General features: G+C 46.9%; 1 protein-coding gene across 2 annotated transcripts in view; it reads right to left on the bottom strand.

Moving 5' to 3' along the window:
- The window catches only part of SLCO2A1 (solute carrier organic anion transporter family member 2A1), a 77,059-nt gene that overhangs the window by 20,627 nt on the left and 43,149 nt on the right, over positions 1–13,283 (bottom strand). The gene's annotated exons all lie outside the window — the stretch shown is intronic.

Below are 13,283 nucleotides of genomic sequence, written 5' to 3'. Positions count from 1 at the left end.
TGCAGGCACCAGGCCTGGCTGGACTGTCACTTCCATGTGGCTGTTTTTAACTTGGCCCACACTAGCCAATCAGCACTTCTCCAAGGCCTCGCAAGCTCTTGAGGGCTCCCTTGCGTAAGATCTCTTCTTCTCTTACCTTGTCTAAGCCAATGGACACCACTGACATCCCTGATCTTGCTCTGTTTTTGTTCTTTTCACACTAACATAATCCCATTTAATTCTCATTGGAATACTCCTAGAGAGGGTATGATCTATGTGGGCCTCAAAGCCCCACAGAGAGGAAATTCGAGCACTGCAGACTGGATCTGCCCCTCTTGCTCCACTCTGCCCCAGGCTGCCCTGGATGGTGGGGTGGGCGGGCCTGCCCTCCTCATCCCCCAGGATGAGGGGATTCTCTCCATCCCCCAGGCATGCACGCTCCGTCCAGCCTGGCCCAACCCTTACCCCTTCTACACTGGTATTTGTTTCATAGGATACATTTGAAAACTGCTAGGGCCTACAGAGCTCTCCCACTGAACAGGAGGCCTGTCCCAGGAACAGCAAGGAAGGGCAAGATGAGATGTCTTCTTGTCAGAGTCATCCAGACTGGGGGAAAGTTTGGATGCTGAGTCCTAGAAAAATTCCTGGGCCAAATTTCATCTATCCTCAGTTGGTCAGTCATTTGGGAATAGTGACTGTGGGCAGGCACTCTGCTGGGGTGGGGGACAAGGAGGTGACCGAGACAGGCACAGGTGCTGCCTTTATAAACGCCTCGGCCCACTGCGCTACACAGCTCACTGAAGAAGCAACCACAGTGTCGCCTGGTCCAATCCAAACCACAACAAGATACCCTCTCATGCCCATCAGGATGGTCATTATCAACAACAACAACAACAACAACAACAAAAACAAATAGGAAACATCAAGAGTTGTTCATATAAGATGGGGGAAAAGTTTGTACATTGCTGGAAGGAATGGAAAATGGTGCGGCCACTATGGAAAACAGTACAGCAGTTCCTCCCAAAACTTTAAATACAACTACCATGTGATTCAGCATTTATACTTCTGGGTATATACCCAGAAAAATTTAAAGCAGGACTTAAGAGATACTTGTACACCAGTGCTCACAGCAGGGTTATTCACAAGAGCCAAAAGGTGGAAACAATCCAACGTCCATCAACAAATGAATGGATAGACAAAATGTGATAGATACATATAATAGAATACTACTGAGCCTTAAAAAGGAAGGGAATTCTGACACGCTCTGTAGAAAATGGAAGAACCCTGAAGACATTATGCTAACTGAAACAAGCCAGACACAAAAGTACAAACATCACAGATTCTACTCATACGAAGAAATGCAAATAGGCAAATTCATAGAGACGGAAAGTAGAATGGTGGTTATCGGGGGCTGGGCAGGCGGGGGAATCGGGAGTTAGTGGTACAGCTTCAGTTGGGAAAGATGAAAAGTTCTGGAGATGGATGGTGTTGATGGTTGTACAATAGTGCGAATGTGTTAATGCCATTGAACTTTACACGTCAAAAGAGTTAGAATGGCAAATGTTATGTTATATATACATATATATTACCACAATAAATAATGATGTAGCCTGCTCCACACTGAGTTGGCAGAGGACAGGGAGTAGGTGGGAGAAGCGCAAACCCAGTGTCGCTGGGAGAGGGTGTAGGAAAAGATTCCTGGAGAAAGTGGCCCTGAGCTAAGAAGAAGCAATGGGAGTAGACGAAGATCAGCCTCAGGAGGACTGGGGAACAGCAATGGGAGGGGCTCAGAGATAAGGGTGACACGCTCCATGGCACAAACTGTGGCTCGGTACGAGCTGCCCTCAAGTAGAAGCAGGGTGAGTCACGGCTGCTCCTGGACGCCTTGTGGGTGCTGGGAAAGGGCACGGACTGTGTCAAGAAGGGTCAAGGGTCTGTGACTGTGTCACAGAAGGGTCAAGATCCTGATGGGAGCGGTGCAATGAACACATTGGAGGCATTAGACCCGTTTGCAAGGCCCACGTGTAGGGAGTGGAATTGACCCCCAGAAGAGCTATTTTGGTGATAAAATAGGTGAGGCCGTGCATTGCACACAGGACAGCAAGGGCTGGCCGGCTCTGCGGACGTGCAGACCGGATGCACAGCCCAGAGGCGTGCGTGTGAGACACACAAGGCCAGGCTGGCTGCGGGAGCATGTAACAAATGAAGGCCTGGAAAATACGTGTTTTCTTTTAAGAGTTCTTCTAGTCCTCGATCTCTCTGATTCTTACTATTTTACTATATGCACCTTTATGAAAACACTGTTGCCGGCTTGAAGGGCAACATCATTTTCTGTGGGACATGTATGGTCACTGAAGATCATAAAAATGTCGACTGGCTTATTCAGCCTTCGCATGGCACACTGCAGCGTCCGCCAGCACCACAGAAATCCTCAGGAAATTCCACCTGATGAAACGTCCAGGAGGCAAAACTCTCTGGGGGTCATGGTCTGTCATTATCTTTTAGAATGTCACACTCTGTGTCAGGAACTGCCTTTATTAAAACGTGTACTTTAAAATATAGGCCATTGGCCCCAACACCCAAGTGTGTGAAATTCCTCTTTGGCTCTTCCACATTCTGAATTGATTCAAGATCTCCTAATCAACTGTCTTTTCCTTATGCCAGCCCTGAATGGGGCCAAATCCACCCTGGCCCAGGCTGTGACTCATGCAAAATTCACCTGCAGAAGAGCAGGCTTCATTCCCCAGGAGCGCTGCCCACAGGGAAGCTGCATCTGGCTGTCCTGGGGGCAGGGAGCCCCAGAGCCAGGAAGAGCAGAGGGCGGTGGCTAGGACTTGCCACCCCTGCCTTGATGTGAGCACAGGTGTTTATACCAGAGACAGGCACAGTGTGGACTTCCAAGAACTCATGCCTGGGACTCTGGCAGTGAGGGGCTATGGCCGGCTTCCTCTGGTCAGAGTGGAGTTGTCTAGAATTTAGACCCTTAGGTTTTTCTCTTAAAAAATCTAGGGGACAGGGATTGGTGAGCCCAAGGGCTAGAAGAAAGGGGAGGAAAAGACCTTGTGTCGGAAGACCTTGGTAAAACTGGTGATGGGTGGGGGGACTCAGCTTTCTTTGGTCCACTCCATCTCTCTCCTCCCTGGAGTGGATTTCTCAGCTTCCTTTAGGAGCTCAGGCCCACGTGAAGGGAACAGAGCCGCTTCCCCCCATTTTTCAAGCATTCCAGCAAGGCCCTGTACCCAGATACTCTCCATTGACTTATGGAAGCATATCACCCTCCTCTTCTGATGTTGCTAGTTCTGACCTTCCCACCATGTCAAATCCTGTGGTGAGGTCAGAGAAATGCCTGCCTATTCCAGCCACCACAGACTCCAGAGGTTGCCTGCCCACCCAAGGTCCCTTGCCTCCATCTTGGAGAGCCCTGAGAATGGGAGGGAGGGGAGTCTGTTCATCAGAGGGATGTCAGTCTGTTTCTCATCTTCCCTGAGGCCAACTTCTGGAAGGCTTAAGTTCATCAGAGCACATTCTTTTCCCACAAGACACCAGAAGTCTGGCTGTGCCAGTTTTCACAGGGCTGTGAAATGCTAACTAGAAACAGGCTGGGACCTCTCTCCTCCTCCATCTACCCCAGCACCACCCCAGCTGCACGTGAGTCAACCCTCTGACTCATTCCACAATTTAAAATCAGAGTTTCAGTTCTAATTTCTGGACCCCTCAGTGGGTTTGGAAAGATAGGAGACTCTGTGGCAGGAAGGTCTATTTCCCCAGAGTGGGATCTACAGAGACAGGGTAAATCTGGGCAGAGCAAAGTCTAGCCATTCCATTGTTCAAGGACTTACATTCCAGGGGCAGCCAGGCTGAGGCCAGCTGGGGGGCTGACAAGGGTAGAGGTCTCTGCACAGAGATCTGAAACTGGGTCTGAGAGAGGACCCTGGAAGGAACAAGCCACATAGGAAGTCCATGGCAAATGGGGCTTTCCTCTGACCGGTCATGCTCATCATTCTGGTAGAGGAAAGAGAGTTCTTCCAGGGAACAGAAGGGCAGCAGTGAGTTCTCCTTCAAGTCATGTTCCTTGAAAGCCACGCATACCTCCGTGTTCAGAAGGGGGCATGGTTTGCAGATGAGTAGGGTCAAGTGAGGCAAAATCCAAGCCTCAGAAGCAATCCATAAGAGAATAATAGGAAAAGGCAAGGGGGTGTTTCTGGAGAGTCTTCTGGAAACATGTTCAAGGTGCCAAGCCCTTAGGCTATCAGCAAACCCCTGGAACTTCATTCAGAATGTTCCACTCTGAAGGACCTATTTCCTAAATTCAGCTACTCAACAGTTCTTCCCGAAAACTCTGGCAACACCCACTAGCAGGCCTGGAACAGACTGTCCCAAACTCAGACATGATTTGAGGTCTCAAAGTGGTTTGCAAAGTGGGTTGTTCACACATCAGAAGTGATTGGGTTCCCAGGGCAGTTCACAAAGCTTTGTTATTCCATAATGCCTCGATAATAATATGTGGTCTCTTCCAACTAGACCAAGTCTCCACTTACAAAATAATTTCGGGCATGAATTCTAAGTTTCATTCTGGAACACTAGAAAACTGTTCTCCCCCTTCTGCACCAGCAGAAACCAACAGAGTTAGTTTTGACAGTCTGAGACACATCATAGGGTAGTGAAAGTGATTCACAGTTTGAAACCAGACAAATCGAGTTCAAATAATTCTACCACTCACTGGTTGGGGGCCTCTCAGAACCTCAATGTCTTCATCTCCAAAACAGATATCATAATACCTACCTTGCAATATTCTTATTAGGATTAAAAATCATGGGTATATTATAATCTGGGGTATAGTGATTAGATAATACCAATTTTCATCCAGAGACCAGAAACTTTGAGAAATTAAATGAAGAGGGTGGATGGTGGAACCATGGAGACAGGTGATAAAGCCCAGGTTTCTAAGAACCTGGGGGCTGGGTCTAGAAACTAGAGGCAAGTAAGGTCAGTGCTGATCACCAGCAGAGGATGGATTGTAATAAAGGAGCTGCCTGGAAGGGTTCATATTTTTGAAAGAAAAGAGTGAGCTCAGGGAGTGGAAGGAGAGCTTTCCTGGGTTCTATTCTCCGACTGAGTTTGCAAGACTAGTTCTGAGGTTGAGGCTGGTCACTCCATCACACACTGAAACCCCACCACCAGTGGGGACCCCGGGGAAAGCGCCTACTTGTATAAGGAGGCCTGTGACCAATGAGCCAGACATGAGAGGGCCAGTCCACTGCACATGATAAAAACAAGGCTGGACGTTACCTTACCAGTGAGGGGCTTTCCACATCCACACCCTTGGCCATGCACCCCAAGGAATCACCACTAGGTCAAGGAAAAAGGAATCACCTGGCCTGGTTCATCATCAAAACTATTTCTTAATGGATAGTAGGGATGGAAGCTCTACCTGAGTGAGAAGGATGGTGGCTGAAAGCCATTTAATTTTAATGTTGGAAGAGATGCGAACTTAATATGCACCCCCAACTGGGAGTGAGGCAGGACTTACTCTTCACAGATTGATTCAACAGGCTGATGAGGAGCTCTTTGGGAAAAAAAAAAGTGCTTAGCTGAGCCAACATGAGTTCATAAAGAGCCATTCATGCCAAACCAACCTCATTTCCTTTGTTAGTGGGGCTCGCAGGCCAGCAGGAAGTTGTAACATGGTGTTACTTGACTGGAGGAAGCCTTTTGACAAAGCCTGTCATGATAGCTTGGTAGACAAGATGCGGACACGTGGCTGCAGAGTCCTCTGGGGAGAACCGGCTTAAAGCGTGCCCAGGGCTGGCAACAAGGGCCCGTGTGACTCGGGAGATGACCCTGACTGCACACCACTCAATACTGTTGTCACAGGCTTGGGTGAAAGCAGGAGCAGCTGACAAATTAGGGAATGACACAAATGACACAAACTGGGAGGAAGAGTTAATAAGACAGACCATAAAAGACTCTTAATCACAGGAAACAAACTGAGGGCTGCTGAAGGGGACATGGGTGGTGGGATGGGGTAACTAGAAGATGGACACTGGGGAGGGTATGTGTATAGCAAGCACTGGGTATTACCGAAGACTGAGGACTCACTGACCTGTACCCCTGAAACAAATAATACATTATAGCTAATTTTTTAAAAGGAGGAAAAAAAGAGAGTCAAAAGCCTGAAAACTTAAAATTAGGCTTGAGGCTATAAGGAGGGGGCTCCAGTCAAGGAGAATGAAGCTAAAGGAATCAGTCTGGGCTGCTATACCCAAGTATCCTAGACTGGGGTGGCTTAGAAACAAGAGAAAATTATTTCTCACAGTGCTGGAAACTGGAAGTCTGAGATGAGGGAGCTGGCACAGATAGGTTCTGCTGAGAGCCTTCTTATTCTGTCCTCACAAGGCAGAAAGAGAGTGAGGGAGCTCTCTGACCTCTTATGAGGGCACAACCCTTATGACCTCATCACCTCCCAAAGGCCTCCCCTTCTACCACCATCATGGTGGTTCTGGATTCTCTTTGCTGTTCTCCCCCCTTTAGATATGAGCCTCACATCCTTTCTGACGGTGGCCCATTCAAGCTGTGAATCCTGAAGAGTGCTTCTGTCCTTGTCTCTTGCTGGTTTTCTGCCTCCTGGTGGATAACACACTACCCAGATATGTCTGGTGGTTCCCATTTCAAACCTTTGGGCCACAGGAGGTGTCTGGGTACAGCCAACGGTTCTGCTCTACCAGGTGTGGCAAGAAGGGCAGAACGTTCCTCCCTGTGTCCTCCAGGGATCCTCAGGGAGCCCCAGGCCTCCTGAATGAGAGATCAAAGGTTTCTTCAAATCCTAATCCCCAGTGGGAGAGGGGCCCGCACTCTGTTTCTGTAGGGCTAGTCCTCACTCCTTAACGGTTTTCCTGGGGTGCCCAAAGCCACTGGAATAGTAACCATATTTTCTTTTCCACCCTGTGTGCTGACTCTCCCAAGGGAACTACCCCCCTGCAACCTCCCACCACACCCAAGGCATACAATCAGCGGGGGGGTAGGGGGGGCAGGCACTGGAGGAGTAACTCTCCCCAGGGCAGTGGGGTGCAGGATACAACTAGCAGGGTGCAGCTTGCTGCCTAGGGCTGTCCACCCCCCCACCCGGAGCCAAGCAGAGCTGACACCCTGGCCTCACTCCTGAACAGGGGAAATGGCTAAACCAGACTTGGGGGCCTGGCTGGGAGGGGGAGCCACACTCAGGTCCCTACTCAGACCTCAGTTGGAGACTTGGGAGAACAAGGGGTTCTCGTTTCCAGGCTGGCCAAGGAAAACAGATGCTAACAGAGCCTGACAGTCAACTACTCTCAGATCAGCTGCTGGGGCCTTTAGAGAGACCACAGTCCTATTGCCATGGAAACGACCAGTTCACCTGAGGAGCCCCAGCTCCTTCCCCGGCCTTCCCCTAATGTAGGTTTCTATTCTGTCCTAATAAGCATTAAAAATGTTGCACATCAAATTTCATTAGGTTTTGCTGTGTTCATCTGTTTAGGGCTATTTTTTCTCAGTTGATTTAATCACCCCCACGTGTTTTGTGACCCCCCCTTGTTATTTTCTCTTCCTTTTCAGGTTAAATAGATCCAACTAGCCAAATTGAACAACTTCCACCCCAACTGCCCACCTACTCAACCTCCCAACATACACACTCTGCCCGCATATATACCCCCACATCCACACCCTCACCAACTCCTGCCATACACACTTTTTCCTCTCACATCCACCCCCATCTCAACCCTCCACACGCCTCCCCCACGTTTCTTCCCTTGCACACAGCTCCACTTCCACCCTTCCCACCTCCGCGTACAACCACTTCCCGTCCACACCAGTACAACTTCCCTCACACACACACCTATACACAATTACCCCACAGACACACTCACACTGCCAACCCCCCACGCCAACCCCGGACACCTTCTGAGCATAGCCATCTCACTCCAGCTGGGCGTTCACCACCGAATAGCCCTGAGCTTGTTTGCCAAGAGCAGTTCCCTCAGCGGGAGGACCCTGAGTGGCTCCCACCGTTCAGCGGGGTGGGTTCTGCTCTGGGGGTTGGGGAGCTGATTCTAGGCCATGTGTGCTGTCCACCGAGGAAGAAACCATCACTCAGGAGGCTTCTTCTCCTGAAGGCTTCTCATCCTGAGGCTTCCTTTCCTTATGCCTCCTCACCACCTTCCTTCCCAGGGACACCCGTGGGATGGATGAGCTGGCACATTTACGAATAAAGGACTGGAGAGTGACTCCCCTTTCTTCTCTTGCCTGCTTCAAAAATGTAATCCAACCCCCACCTCTTATCTTACAGGAAGCTCCCTGCCTGTGTATATCCATTGTCTGCGTAGTAGTTGACTTCCCTCTGGATGTTCCTTGGGATCTTTCACGGGTTACACCTAGTCCTGCCAGACACTGGTTTCCGAAGACCCTTCTTTTATTTCCTAAGGGAATTGGTGTCACCTTGGCCTGTTTCCCATCCACCAAAACCTCTCTGCGCCTTCCAGAAGTGGTCTTGGAGGCTTGGCTAGGTAACTAGTCTTTTTTTTCTAAAGGCGCCAGGGCACATTTCCGGACCCCTCTGACATTTAGAAAATCTAAACATTCATAAATGTCTGCCTGGCCTTTTTTAAAATTAGCAATTAGTTGTTTTAAAGGTCTCCGTTATTCCCACAATGTTCAGTCCCTCTTTATTTTTTTTCCTAAAATACATAGTTACTCTTCATTTCCCATGTTCATTTCTGGAGTAGCTTTGCTCCAGGGGAGGAAATCAGCAATCAAGACATAATAGGCCTGGGGGTCATTACTTATGCGTAACAGATTTCAAATGTCACAATAAGGGCAGGCAAAGAAAAATTTGCTGGACAGCCAACATGGGCACTTTACTTATACTATTTTGTGTTAATTTTGCCCTCAGAACATCTCGAAAGTGAAGGTATTATGGGTACCATTTTACAGATAAGGAAACTGAAGTTCAGCAAGGTAAAGTAGGAGCTTGCTTAAGGAACCTTGGCAAGTAAATGGCTGAGCTACATTTGAATGTTGAAGTCCGTGCTCCACCCATCATACCAGGCTGCTCCAACTGAGGGTCTGGGAATAGAACAGAAAAGCAGCCCAAGCTTCAACTTAGAGACTCACTGAGGACTCACATATGGAGTGTGCAGCTGGGACTATGTCGAGGGAAGATCCCTGCTCCAGGCCAGAGCAGAAGACCTACAGTGAGGACGAGGGAGAAGCTGCCTTCAGATGGCACCAGGATGCGTGGCCCATCAGCCATGAGCTGTGAGACTCAGCTTGCTACTGGAAGCAGGATGCTTCCTCATTTGGGACCCTAGTTTACCCAGCATAACACATATCTTGTCCCCATTATTGCCGATCATTTTTGTTCAAAGATTTTACTTATTTTTTTGAGAGAGAGAGAGAGAGAAAGAGAGAGAGAGTGATAGAACATGAACTGGGGGAGGGGCAGAGGAATGAACAGGCTCCATCCCAGGACTCCAACGTTATGACCTGAACCAAAGTCAGACACTTAACCGACTGAGCCACCCAGGTTCGCCATTCTACTACCATAGGTTATAAACACCAACATTTAACAGGCTAAATTCTGAGCAAGCATCCTCCCACCACTTACAGCCCTGTAGGCAAGTGTCTGTTTCATATGGGGAGGAACTGAGTCTCGGCTGCGGAGGAGGGAGTCCGAGGGAGGGAGTCCCCATTCCCAAGGACTGCCTGACTCCAGAACACCACTCAGGGTGGTACATTTAATAAAACGCATTTGTTCCTGATTGCCTTGCATAATTCAAACCTAAAGTTCCCGTAGGAATACATTTGAAATAGGAGCTGCTTTTCAAACTTTTCCCATGAAGTGAGATTTCTAGTTATTTTCATTCGCACATGTTAGCATAGCACATGCCCATGCTGCACTAGTACCCACCGCACAGGCCCAGATAGATGCCATGATGTGGCTGCTGGGCCGAAGTCCTCTTCATCCCACCTCCTGACCCCAGGAAGATGCCCTGAAGGTGGCTCAGCCCTAAGCACTTCCAGCTGCGGCTCTGACCCTGGCCAGAGTAAGGGAGACTGCTGTGCCTGTTTATCCAAATAGAATTTACACAGATGAAATGAGCAACAACACTAAAAAAAGTTAATTTTCCTGGTCTGTGGTTCCTCCCTGCAGGCTGAGAGGCCAGCTGTGGTCCCTGTCCCCGTCCCCTTCAGTTCCCTCTTCGTGGAGTTTGGCTAAGAGAACTGAGGTCAAGGAGGGAATGGCAGAGTGTGTCCCTCCCAGCAGGGAGGATCATGGTGGGCTGAACTCTGGCCAATGGACTATCCCTAACAAGGAGCGGAGTGATTGCTTTCAGAGGCCCGCCCATCTCTGACCACCCTCTGTGGTGGCTGCTCTGTGCGGAGCAAATGCCGTTGGTATGTGGCTCACGCTATGGGCAGCCAATCCACCAACCCACAGTGTGTGATGCCTGGCAAGGTGCCCTTCCCTCAGCTTGGCCTCAGTGCCCCAGGCTCCTTGCTGGTTTCATTAACCCAGTCCTCATGCTGCTGAGGAAGGGGTCTAGAGTGAGCTTGGCACGGGGTTGTCTGGATGGAAGCCAGCAATGTCCGACTCTCCTTCAGAGCTGGCCTCAAATCCCTTGTCTAGACTGAGGAGGGAAAAGAGCATGGCAGTACACCTAGATTTGGGTCTATCTTCCTCCTGGACCTACTTGAAGAAGGATTCAGTCTCTACATAGTCCAAATAGATACAAGGCCACAAGACATTCATGAGAAAAGATGAGTTCACTGGTGATTTACATGGTAGATTCCCATGATCAGAACCCAACAGACATTTCATCATTAGACACTGCTACTCTGGCTCCATTCTTTTTCCATTCCAGCTTCCATAACAGAAGACTCACAACCCATAAAGGAATCCCTCTGGGGCACCTGGGTGGCTCGGTTGGTTGAGAATCTGCTTTTGGCTCAGGTCATGATCTTGGGGTCACAGATCAAGTCCCATGTGGGGGGTCCTCGCTCAACAGGGAGTCTGCTTCTCTATCTCCCTCTGCCCATCCCCCAGCTCATGTGTATATTCTCTCTCTCTCAAATAAATAAAGTTTGAAAAAAAAAAGGGGGAATCCTTTTTATCATTCTAAGTGATTCAACTCTTGAACCTGACCTCTAGATATGACAAACAACAACAACAACAACACACACACACAAACAAAAAATCCAAGCCCGACATTTAAGTAAATAGGTAAAGAGGAATCAGAATCAGTTATTTCCTTAACACATCCTTTGGTGGCTCATTTATCCTCAGACATCTTTAGATCCAATACAGTGGGCCAAGGATGAGAATTTGTGGACTAGGCCTACCATTGCTGCCCATCACAAAAGCACTGCCACTTCTTACATCCTTCAAAACATGTACAAGTTTATCCCAAGCCAATAAACTATCATAAAATTAGCTCCAAAGCAGCATTGTTCCTAGGGTGCTGAGTGAATGCAAATGCAAAACCACTTTGTAACGCTATTTCCCCAACACAGACCACACAAAATTTCTACACGGGAAAAAAATTCCACTGCAAATGATGCCACAGCCAAACATTATTAAACATATGGGAAATAATCCACCATGAACAAGAGCAAGCAAACACAAAACAGGGGAGGATTCACATTCCCAAAACTTTAGCTAAGGGGAGCCAACTGAAAAAGACTATATAAAATAAATACATTTAAAAGAATTGAAGAGACCAGAGGAAAAATAGGAATCATAAGACAATATAAAAAAATCATAAAATAGGGCAGAGATATTTGAAAAACTAACACAACTTTAGAAATTAACAAAATATATAGAGCCATTAAAATGTACAATGCAGAGTATGAGCTGAATCAGATTAAGAGAGCTGGAGGGAGACTAAGTGAACAGGAAGACGTACATGAGGAAATCACCCAGGAGGCAACTTAGATGAATTAAGCACTTGAAACTATGAAAGATGAGAGACCAGGAGGCCAAACATCAAAACATATTATGTATAACACATTTTGTAAAATATGCATTAATGTATTATATATAATATACTATATATTATATATGTTTACATATATTTTCTGTATTTTTATATCTAATACAGTATATGGATTTTTAGAGGAAAGAATGGAGAAAATAGGGTTATGCAGTATCAGGAACATTTTTGGCTGAGAGTTTTTCAGAACCAAAGGAAAACCTTAATATTCAAAAGAAATAATAGCACATTGAACTTCTAAACAGGTAAGTAAAAATTAACCTATACTGAGACACCATATGGTAGACAAGCAAGACCACAAAGAAGAGAGACAATCTTAGAGTCAACTGGAGAGAAAAAATGGAATTCCCAGAAAGAATGATGTTGAGACTGATGGAGAAGTCCTAATACCAGTAAGAGGAGCCAGAAGAGAGAGGCATGTTACCTTCAAATCACTGAGAGGAAATAACTATGAGTTTAAAACCCTGCTTGCAGCCAAACCATAATTCAAGGACAAGGATTAAACTGACATTTTCAGACACAGACTTAGAGATTTTCTCATTCATGAGCCCACCTGCAAGTAATGCTAATGAATATATTTCAGGAGAAAGGAAATTAAATCAACAAGGGTAGATGAAATGCCAGAAGCAATTGTGAGCAAATAAACCAGTAAACTTGTGGGTAAATACATGTAAGTGCTGACTTATTTATAATTAACAGTGACTATAATAATAATGGGTACTAGGGGGAGGTTAAAGACAGGCAGAACAGAAGTACGGGTCAACAAAACATGGAAGATGGAAGAGGACAGTGAGTAGTAAAACATCTCAGCACCCTTACTTTGTTCTGTTGGAGAATAAAGACATTCATTAGCTTTAGGGATTGTGAAGTCATAGGTCAGTGTTAAAATGTAAGGGCAAGGGTGAGGCATACTGTGTTCATGGACTGGCAGACTCCATAAACATGTCCAGTATCTCCAAATTGATCTATGAATTTAATGCAATTCTAAATAAAAATTCCAGAAGCATGTTTTTGGGTAGAGACAAGCTGATTATAAAGTTTTTATGGGGAGGCAAATGAATAAGAATAGATAAAACAATTTTGAAAAAGAAGAAGAAAGTTGGAGGAACCATAGTATCCAATTTTAAGTCTCAACTACAAAGTTGCAGTAACCATGACAGTGTGAGAGTGGGAAAGAACATACACAGAGACTAATGGAAAAGAACAGAAAGTTTAGAAAAAGACCCACATGAGTATAATCAATTGATTTTTAATAATGATGTAAAAATATTAAGTGGAGAAAAG

This window comes from Mustela putorius, unplaced genomic scaffold (genome assembly GCF_011764305.1).
Source record: "Mustela putorius furo isolate JIRA1106 unplaced genomic scaffold, ASM1176430v1.1 tig00003834_pilon_pilon_pilon, whole genome shotgun sequence".
Classification (NCBI taxonomy): Eukaryota; Metazoa; Chordata; class Mammalia; order Carnivora; family Mustelidae; genus Mustela; species Mustela putorius.
The sequence above is the reverse complement of the archived record's forward strand: the minus strand, read 5'-3'. Positions and strand labels throughout refer to the sequence as shown.